The sequence below is a fragment of the Melanerpes formicivorus genome, unplaced genomic scaffold (assembly GCF_026170545.1).
Source record: "Melanerpes formicivorus ecotype bairdi unplaced genomic scaffold, bMelFor1.0.p_v2 SCAF_9, whole genome shotgun sequence".
Classification (NCBI taxonomy): Eukaryota; Metazoa; Chordata; class Aves; order Piciformes; family Picidae; genus Melanerpes; species Melanerpes formicivorus.
This window is the reverse complement of record NW_027142361.1, coordinates 26,340,378-26,350,598: the sequence shown is the minus strand read 5'-3', so window position 1 is coordinate 26,350,598 and position 10,221 is coordinate 26,340,378. Positions and strand designations below refer to the sequence as shown.

General features: G+C 46.5%; 1 protein-coding gene across 2 annotated transcripts in view; it reads right to left on the bottom strand.

Moving 5' to 3' along the window:
• Positions 1–789: 789 nt before the first annotated feature.
• Positions 790–10,221, bottom strand: part of KIZ (kizuna centrosomal protein) — a 107,456-nt gene continuing 98,024 nt past the window's right edge. Inside the window, exons 8-9 of one of the 2 annotated variants that reach the window (XR_010987898.1) lie at positions 4,123–4,163; positions 790–2,424 (exon numbers count right to left, since the gene is read on the bottom strand). The gene's annotated coding sequence lies outside the window, so the exon portion shown is untranslated. The remainder of the gene's footprint in view (positions 2,425–4,122; positions 4,164–10,221) is intronic. The other variant, XR_010987899.1, reaches the window with a different exon arrangement.

Sequence of the window (10,221 nt, the reverse complement as noted above, 5' to 3'; positions counted from 1 at the left end):
GCATTTAACAAGTCCAAGTGCCGGGTGCTGCACTTTGGCTACGGCAATCCCATGCAGAGCTACAGGCTGGGGTCAGAGTGGCTGGAGAGCTCCCAGACAGAGAGGGACCTGGGGGTACTGATCGACAGCTGCCTAAACATGAGCCAGCAGTGTGCCCAGGTGGCCAAGAAGGCCAATGGCATCCTGGCCTGCATTAGGAATAGTGTGGCCAGCAGGAGCAGGGACGTCATTTGAAGTCTCTTCCAACCTTAGTTATACTGTGGTACTGTGAGCCTGCAACACACAAAGAACAATAAGCCTCTGACATGCTGCTAGAGAACTGTTGAGGAGCCCCTCAACCTACCTGCTGGTCTTCCCTGGGCTGCCTTCTTTCTGTGTGTCTCCCATCCCTTGACCAACTTGCCCAGCACACAGTACAGAGACTTCTCTGCAGGACTGAGGTCCCACAGGACACAGCGAGCCTGGACAGTAAAAACTGGGAAGTGCAGTGAGATCTTTGCTGTTTGTCTGGCCAAAGCTGTGTCAGCTCAACAGCTGTGAAGGGAGGGAGCACAGGAGCCCTCATCCAATATTCCCTGTAGTCAAACAGGCACAGAAACCCCTGCACAGCGAGGAAGGCAGTGGAGCCTCCAGTTAAGTATCTTTAGCTGAGTCCAGCTGTCTGGCATGACATCAGCTTGGCCACACACACCCAGCTCCTACATCTGAGCATCCAGTTGCTGGAACATCCAATGTCAGACTGGAAACTGTGAGATGAAGCAAGCCAGCAGACATTGCACTGAGGGCTTCTCATTTTCAAGCTTTTATTTCACGAGCTGCAGGCTTGTTTGATGAAACTCAAGGTTGTTACCATTTTAAAGCTGTTTTCATGGGCCAGGCCCAAAGCCTGCCTTCCAAGGCACTTTGCAGAGCAGTTTAATTGGGGTGCTGGGTTTGTTTTGGGTTTTTGCTTTTGAACTTCTCATCATTATGAACAGATCTTTTATTTTCTCCTTTTTTAATGTGTCCCCCTGGTTTCTCCCTTCGAAGGGAAATCTCCTGCTTAATGAACTTAATTTTAGATAAAAGGCATTAAAAGAAGAAAAATTAAAAATGCATGAAGCTCCCCCCACACACACACTCATCCAATTACTGTGATGTCCACACAGCAATGGCAGCGTGGATTTCACAAAGCAAGCAGAAGCAGCAAAGCACAGGGGCTTGCCACATGTAAATGCTGCTGTGTTCCAAAACGTGGCTAATTAGAAATGTACATTTTATGCATTTCTTCTTCTTGATCTGTTGCAGGAGGAGATAAGGATCAAACATGCCAGCCCACCCCGAGCAGCAGATGTATGCATACCCAGAGTGCTTTCTGTTTCAAGCACCACAGCTCTGCAGGCAGAATGCTGGAATACAGAATGAGCATCAAGATGGGCTTGGCACTCACAGCTCAGCAGCAGCAGTGGTCAGGCTGGGCAGCCAGGCTGGTTTGGCCATCAAATCCTGCCATGAATTCCAGATGGCTACCAACTGTCTATGACTCCTTGAAAGGAGGTTAGAGTCAGGTGGGTGTTGGTCTCTTCTCCCTAGGAGCAAGGGACAGGATAAGAGGAAATGGCCTCAAGTTGTACCGGGGGAGTTTAGGTTGGACAACAGCAGAAATGCCTTCCCTGAAAGGATTCTCAAAGACTGGAAGAGGCTCCCCAGGGAGGTGGTTGAATCCCTGTCTCTGGAGGTGTTTCAAAGAGGCAGAGATGTGGTGCTGAGAGACATGGTTTAGCACCAGCCTTGGTAGAGTTAGATATTTTTGGACTTAATGATCTTGAAGATCTCTTCCAACCAAAACAATTCTATGTGTCTGTGAGTCTATAACTGCCTGCCAGCCTCTTCATCTACCAGACACAGGGGTCACTTGTCACTTCATCTGCTAGCACCAGGCAGGGGACTGTGGACAAGCATCTCTCAGCCTCACTGACAAACAAACAGGGCACTATCTGGAGGGACGCAGCTCCTCCCTGAGGAAAAGATTGTTTTATCACACTCTGAGGTGATAACACTCAAGGCCAAACACTGTGCAAGCATGCCAGAGCAAGTGGGCATCCAAGAATCTTCATTCATTCCCCAAACAGATCACCAAAAAGCTCAGTCTCACAGGGCAGGAACCCAGCCCTTGAGAGAAAGCACACGGAGAGGAGGCTGTGCCCAGCACCAGGTCATATTTATTCTGTATTTAAATGTTCTTGGACTGCAAAGTGAAGATCTGTGCTTCAGGCAGCAGCACTCTCGCTACGTACAAGATGAAGTTGTTTGTTTCTTCCCAGAGGTAAGCAGGGGAATTTTAGTCATAGAAGTCATCAAAGTCATCTTCTTCTGGACTGCCAGTTTGGGGGCACAGAGCAGCCTCAATCTCAGAGCTGCTGTTGTCAGATTCGCCCCAGAAAGCTGAGGGTGAGGAGAAATAATTAATTACAGAATCTTTTCCATGTTTCTGTCATTTCTATCACAGACATGATCATTTCTCAGGAATCTTGTGACCAGCAGAGCCAGGGAAGTGATTGTCCCCCTATGCTCAGCACTGAGGAGGCTACACCTTGAGCGCTGTGCTCAAGTTTTGGGTCCCTCACCACAAGAAGAATATTGAGGTGCTGAAGCAGGTCCAGAGAAAGACTGTGCAGCTAATGAAGGATCTGGAGAACAGATCTTCTGATGAGTGGCTGAGGGAACTGGGGTTGTTTAGTCTGGAGAAAAGGAGGCTAAGGGGAGACCTCATTGCTCCCTCCAACTGCCTGACAGGAGGCTGGAGTGAGGTGGAGGTCAGTCTCTTCTCTCTAGTTACAAGTAATAGGATGAGAGGAAATGGCCTCAGTCTGCAGCAGGGGAAATGTAAGGTTTAGATTGGATAGCAGAAGAAACATTGACTGAAAGGGTTCTCTAACACTTCAACAGGCTCCCCAGGGAGGTGCTTGAATCACCATTTTGTGATTTTACAGCCCTTTGGGGGCAGCCAGACCTCACACCTTATGGAGAAGCTCTGAGATTTGAGAGCCACAGACGTAGGTGTGGACACTGCTGTCGATGTCTCGTGATGTCCAGCATAGGCACAGCTGTAGCCAAACACTGGGCTCATTCAGGGCCCCACTTCATTGTTCCTCAAGGTGGCTTGAGAGAACATTTCCACTCCAAGCAATTTACTTGAGCAGCTGCTGCCTGAATTACAGCTTTGTCTATTATTGTTCCCCACTTTCTCCCTCTACTCGACCCTGTGGTGAAGTCACACTCAGAGCATGACATCACAGAGTTGGCTTTAAAATGGCAATGACATCACAAAGGAAGAAAAATCACCACTGTGTGACAGGACCAAATACAGACTGACCCCAAAGAAGCCTGTGGCCTCCACAAACAGCTCTAGGAAAACAGCTCACAGGAATAAAGAGAACTATGGATATCGGCGACGGAGATTGGAATCAATACGGCTGACCAATATGATCAAGTATTGTTCCTTTATTGTTCCAGTGTTGCAGGCCGATGGTGCAGGCCTGAGGTGCAGGCCTGTGGAGCAGGCCTGTAGTGCAAGTATAGCATAGTAAAGTCAAGTGTAGAAGAAGAGGAGACAGGAAAGGCAGAAGTGCGTAGCAAGGGAACTGCTACAACTTATATAAACTCGGAGTGCCTTGTTGGCATGGCTTCATTGGTTCCCTATGATGACCACACATCGCACTATTATAGATTATTGGTCCAACTACTAATGACACAATGAGCGTTCCCGATTTTTAGTTCTAGATGCACCTTTGTGCACCTCCTAATTAAGCTGTGGAAGCACAGCTGCTGCTCACCCACATTTCAAAGGGAAGATGAAGGAAATATTGGGGTTTCCTTCTCTAGGTACTCTCCTATCTGCTCCTCACTACTCTTTGATTTAAGCCCTGAAGCAAAGATCATGACTCCTTCCACACCATATCTGTGTACTATGAAAAATGTCCTCTTTGCTTCTGGCTTTGTCATCATCAACTATTTGCTGGCTCCTGTTTTGAGACAGGGGAGTTGCACCCTTTCCCATCTCCTTATGCCCACCTTGGAAGTTTCCTATAATATAAACTACACTTAGATTTTTTTTTAAGGAGCACAACATTGGCTTCCTACCTTTAAATTTTATGGCTGTTTTGACTCTTCTGATTTCAGGCCTGCAAGAGAGAAAGATTTCAAATAATCAGCACAGTGTCATACAAGAACTCCATAATGTCACAAAAATCAAAGAATTTAGGGCAATTCTTTATAATGAGGGTGGGGAGACACTGCAACAGGTTGCCCAGGGAGGTCATGGATGCCTCATTCCCTGGAAATGTTCAAGGCCGGGCTGGATGAGGCCTTGAGCAACCTGGTCTAGTAGGAAGTGTCCCTGCTCATGGCAGGGGGGTTGGAACTGGATGATCTTAAAGGTCTCTTCCAACCCAACCCATTCTATGAATCCATGAATTTCTTTTGCAGACACTGTGACATGGTTCAGAATAATAGCACTGCCTCCTGGAACTCTTATTTTTTATTTCATTTTACCTTATTTTTTAATAACTATTTTGTCAAGAGTTTCTTCACTTTTATGCCCTTTAAATAGTGGAGAATTATCATGCAGCAGGGCTGCTGGCCCAGATGTTCAGGCAGCATGCACTAGAGTCATTCCCTAGTCACAGCACCGATTTCCACCAGCAGTGAATTAAGGGCAGGAAGGAGCAGAGCTCCATCTATCTCTTGCAGCCTTTCAGATAATGCAGAGAAAAGAAAGAAAATAAAAATAAAATCCAAACACAACTCAAAACACCCCACGTGGATGCTCCCTGAACCTCCCTGTCCCCTGTCCTGCCAGCATCCTCCTCCAGCCCAGCTCCTGGGTTCCCATCACATCCTACTCACCCCTATGTAAATGCATGCTTGCCCAGCTGCCTTTGATCTACCTTGATGTCTATGCAGTGGCAACTCTGCTCTGTTAAATGACTGCTCTTGTGTCTGGAGCATCACAGGCCCTTTTGAATCCCTCAAACAAGCTGGAATCATTTTGATCTTTTGTGTGTGTAGTGTGTGTATTGTGTGGGTGCTGTGAAATAATCACATGGGGGCAATGATGCAGGAGAATTAACTGTTATACCAACAGTACAGCAAGAAGCTCTGAAAGTAAAGCTTCAGCTGATTTTAGTAAGGAAGATCAAATGGGAGAGATTTGTGACATTGCTGTGCAAACTAGTAAAACAAGCAAATGTCAGGCTGCAAGTGGAAGCTGTTGCCACAGTCAAAACAGGACTCAATCATCTATTAAAAACATCACACAGTTTGATTCATTGCATGTACAGACACAGCAGCCAATGTGGAATTGCTTAAAGAGGGGAGTTAAAAATAACCTGGCTCTTACTAGGGAGTAATTTGTGAAGAGGGGGGGGGGGGGGGGGGGAAGAGAGATGATTCATGACTTGTCTTACACCACTGTATGCAGTGAGGATTCAGGATTGCAGCTGGAAAGCTGAACTTGGAGCAGAGGGAAGTTTCTTTATGTTACAGCAATCTCTGTTATAGAAACTCTGCCTTTTCAATATAAGAAAGCTTAGAATGTTCCTTCCAACCTAACCCATTCTATGGTTGTTTAAACCATTCCTTTGCTACAAGTTGTGACTGCCATGAGCATGCAGCTAATATACCAAAAAATTCCAGAAACAGAACATTAAGTTTAACCAAGACACCAAACTGAGGCTGAAGTCACAGAATTGTCAGGGTTGGAAGGGACCTCAAGGATCACCCAGTTCCAACCCCCCTGCCATGGGCAGGGACACCTTCCACTAGATCAGGTTGCCCAGAGACACATCCAGCTTGGCCTTAAAAACTTCCAGGGATGGGGCTTCCACCACGACCTCTTTGGGCAAGCTGTTCCAGTGTCTCACCAGCCTTATGGTGAAGAACTCCTTCCTAACATCAAATCTAAATCTACCCTCCTCTAGCTTGGATCCATTCCCCCAAGTCTTAGTAACAACACTAGCTGACGGTGACATAACTAATTATTATCTCTCTAAGCAACACACTTCAAAATGTTGGCCTTAAATGTTTACCTGAGGTTCTGTTGAGGTGCCCCCCAAATGACTTCCTGTTTGCTCAGTCAGCCCCTGCCCTGCAGTACACTTCAACTCCTCATTCAAAGATGTTTCCAAGGGGATTTCCAGCAAGTATTTTAAGCTGGAGCCTTTGGGTTGAGTTCTGCCATACACTGAATGGCCCTAATTCCTGCTCACTTTGGTGTGATTTCATGACCCTCAGCATCTTCCAGGAGGTGCTCCACATACCCCAGGCTTAGTCTGTAAAGATGCACTCATGAGGCTGCAGCTCAGAATATCACCTTGGTTTTTCCCAGAGTTTAGAAACCACTTTTTGCTGAGCTACAGATTGTGAGGTGACTTCCATGGCAGGCTGCAGAAGAACCATTTTATTTTCAAGCAGTTCAGTAAAACATGCTCAGGTGGCTGGCAGGTATCAATTCCAGTGCCTGGAAGGGAGGTTTGTGTGTGTTGTGTTGCTCAGCCATGCCAGGAGGTCCCCAAAAGGTACTTTTCTCAACAGCTCAAGCCAGATTGAACACAAGAGGGTTAGTCATGGGAGCCCAGAGGACTACCACACACAACATGCCCAGGTCACCCACAGCAGGACACACCGCCAGGGCACCTTACTCCTCTTGCACACCTTGAAGCACTGCAATGTGCTCCAGGGTCTGGCTGAAGGTCACTGGTCTCATGAAGAAGGTGTGGTGGTCAAAGGCCACCAGGACTGTAGCAGGGTCAGGAAACCTTCCCTCTTCTGCCTCAGCTTCCAGTGAAGAAATAAAGGTCAATGCCAACAGGAAAGAGAGAAGACAAATGTTTGCATTCTACCCTAACCCACCAGTTTGCAGGACTAATCCACCACACATTAAAAGGCCTTCACCCCAAGACTGCACTCCAGGAGCTGTGACAGCAGCCCATAGAATCAATAAGGTTGGAAAAGATCTCAAAGGTCATCAAGTTCAACCTGCCACCTAAGAGCTCATGACTACTAAACCATGGCTTCAAGGGAGAGAGGTAGAAAGGGACGTCAGCAAAGGCTGGGCATGAAAGCTGTCAGCACACAAATAAACACTGGGGAAATGGGGAAATGGCCATGCTGGACATCACAGCTCTGCCAAACCAAGCCTGGAAAATGCTGCGAGATAGCTTTGTAACGGAGAATAAAATCCTTCGGTTGGGTCTGAAGCGTTAGTCAAGGCTGGTAAGATGCAGGAAAAGCTGGACACTGCAAAACATTCCCATTCAGGAATCAGCAAATTCAATCATGGAAGTTATCATCTGGTGCAGTGAGCACACAATAAGCACACAGACCTCCCAGAGACATTTTAGGAGTATAAATGAAGTAAGGCCAGTTTCACCTCCTCGACTAATCCCCTGCCGTGACCCTTCCATATCCATTTACACATTTGCTTATTCCCTAAAATTATTCCAAACTGAACCCAGGCTCTGACAAAGAAAAAACCCAAACCAGTTTAACTTCAAAGGGTCTTTTAATCTCTCCTTTAGTCTGATGAAACAGGCTTTGTGTATTGGAGATGCTGCAAAAGTAAGAAATGGAAAAGCTCCCAGAAAGTATTTTTCCCTCTGTAAAGAAAAGTAATATTAAGAGGGGAAGAAAAAAAACCCAAACCACCACAAAACAAAACCAGACCAACAAGAGCCAAGTTAATCAATAAAGGTGGCTCACTGAAAAACAGCAGAAATTGTTTACTTGAGCCTAAGTATCTTCCAAAAGCACCTGTTGAATTCCTGGGTTAGTGTCAAGTGAAAGAGACACCTAAATGCTGAGGAGAAGGAGGAAAAAAAAATCAAGGGAGACACCCAAATGCCAAAAAAATAGAGAGACACAGAAAATTGCCCAAACATAAAAGGGAAGGGGGGAAAAATCCCAAACCAACCAACCCATGAAAAACACCCCAGAGAAAGAACCACCCTGCAACCGCAAGGTTTGATCAGAAAACCAACCAGAACGGCAGCGTGTAGAGAGCTGGAAGCCTGTGCCTGTCCTGCACTGCGTCAACTTGCTGCCAAAAACAATCCCTCACAGAAAGGCGCTGGAGCTTCTCCCCAGCAATCCATGAGGATACAGAGCCACAGATCCAGCTTCGAAAAGCTTTTTTGGAGAACATCTGAAAGCCTCCTCACCAAAGGTGAGCCAGGGCTCGGTGGCTGTGCCTCTGATGTGACACTCTCAGCTGGGTTACCCCTATGATCCCGCGCTTCCCTGCTGGCTCCTGCTGCAGCCTGACAGCTCTATCATTTCCTGCTGGTTGTTGACTACAACTTGGGCATCACAGAAGATTTCTCCAGCTTAGAAAGTCAGGGTAAATGAGCCAATCCACTCATCACACCAGAAATGGAGTAATAGTGCTGCATTTAATTACACTGCAAATAGGATGAGCTTCATTTTTAGAAACCCTTGTATCCTACCAAGCTACATTTAAGAGTGTTCTGTTTAGCTACACTGTGCTGAAGAAGAACAGGGTCCTTGCCTAGAGAAACCATTGGCACAAAGCCTGCAGCAGAGTGCTGCAAGGAAGCTGTGGAACAAGAGCAAGAATAAACTATTTCCTCCACATTACAAAGGCAGCATGTTTAAGAGACATGTTGCTGCCTATCCCCTCAACCCACTGTTTGCAGAGCACCACCACCACATGACTATTTCTGCAACAACTGGGTGTTAAGATTTAGGAAACAAAGCTTGCAGACCATAGTTAGAAAAAAATGTGCTGGAACTGAGAGTCACCTTCCTAGAGATGTGATTTTGACACCTCAAAGTATGGCAGGAGAAGAAAAGAATCATACACAGGCCGGTTTCAGGGGGCATCTCTCAGGAGTGTGAATTTCCTGACCAATCCCAACCCCAAACCTTTGGAATCTCTCCTTCGAGTGAAGTTCCCCCCCCAAGTCAGGAGGTTTGGAAGGTGGGGCTGAAGGGGACGCAGGGATGGATGCGCGGAGCCGGAGTGCCCCCCGATGGCTGGTCCGCCTTGGTACGAAGAGCAGCAGCAGCGGGGCTGGTGGTAAAACATCGGTCCCGAGCGTAATGAAAAGGACGAATTATCATCTGCTAACTTTTATTTGCACGGCATTACAGCTGTGTTTGTTAAAGTCAGCTTTCGACTCAAAAACAGCCTCCAGAGACCAGCCCGGATTACATCTAGAAGACAGATCCATCCCACTTTAAAACACTTTGCACTGTTTTTAATGTCCTGACAAATTAAAATCACCCTTTGGTATTCAGCTGACAATGCATCTTCAACCTCCAGATGACTGTGAAACGAGACAGCACAAACAGGTCACTGAAAAATAAGCTGTTTGCACCCAAAAATTCAGTGTTCCCCACCCAAACTGGGGACTTCCACCGGCTGCCTCCGCGCCATGCGGTGCCACACACAGCGCCTGGCCCCTGCCCTCGCCCAGATGTTCCCCTCCTGACTTCTGATACCTTTCCCTCGCACAAGGCTGTGATTTAATGCATCTCCAGGTATGGAAATATTCCTAAGTAAAGGAAGGCAGGGAAAAATGGGTTTGGAGCTGAAGGCAGGCCGAGATGATATTTGCAGGAGGAGAGGAAGCTCTGGCATGCACCCCCATACAAAAGGGAACAAGTGGCCTTTACTCAGAGAGCAGCTTCCTATTAAGACTCGCTCCGTCGTACATTATGCCTTTCATCCCCACTCAACCACAAAATTATTTTGCTGTAGGAAATACAATGGCAGAAAAAGATTTACATTGAAAGAATCTTTAATAATAAACTGTTGCAGATCTGTCTACTTCCCCGTGATTTATAATACAATAAACATTGGATTCTATTAAGGCTCATGCACTGAAGACATGCACTGAAAAAAACGAATATGAAAGCCCTCAATTCTTCCCATCTCCAGTACCATAATAGTGAAATGAGCATGGATAAATGTGCTAAGAGTATCTCTTTGCATCTTTTATAGATTGTGTGTATTAATCTGTAAAGCTTATTAAGAAAGTCATTGCTATGCAAAGCAGCACCCAATCCCTTTCTCTTGCTTTTCAACAGCGCGCAGCGTCAAGCCAATGGGACCGGTCCCCGGCCCCTCATTCTGCATTCATAACATACAACATTTGCACAATGTATCTCTCAAAGGTCACTGAATAGAAAGCCTTAATACTCATGTAAACAACTACAAAC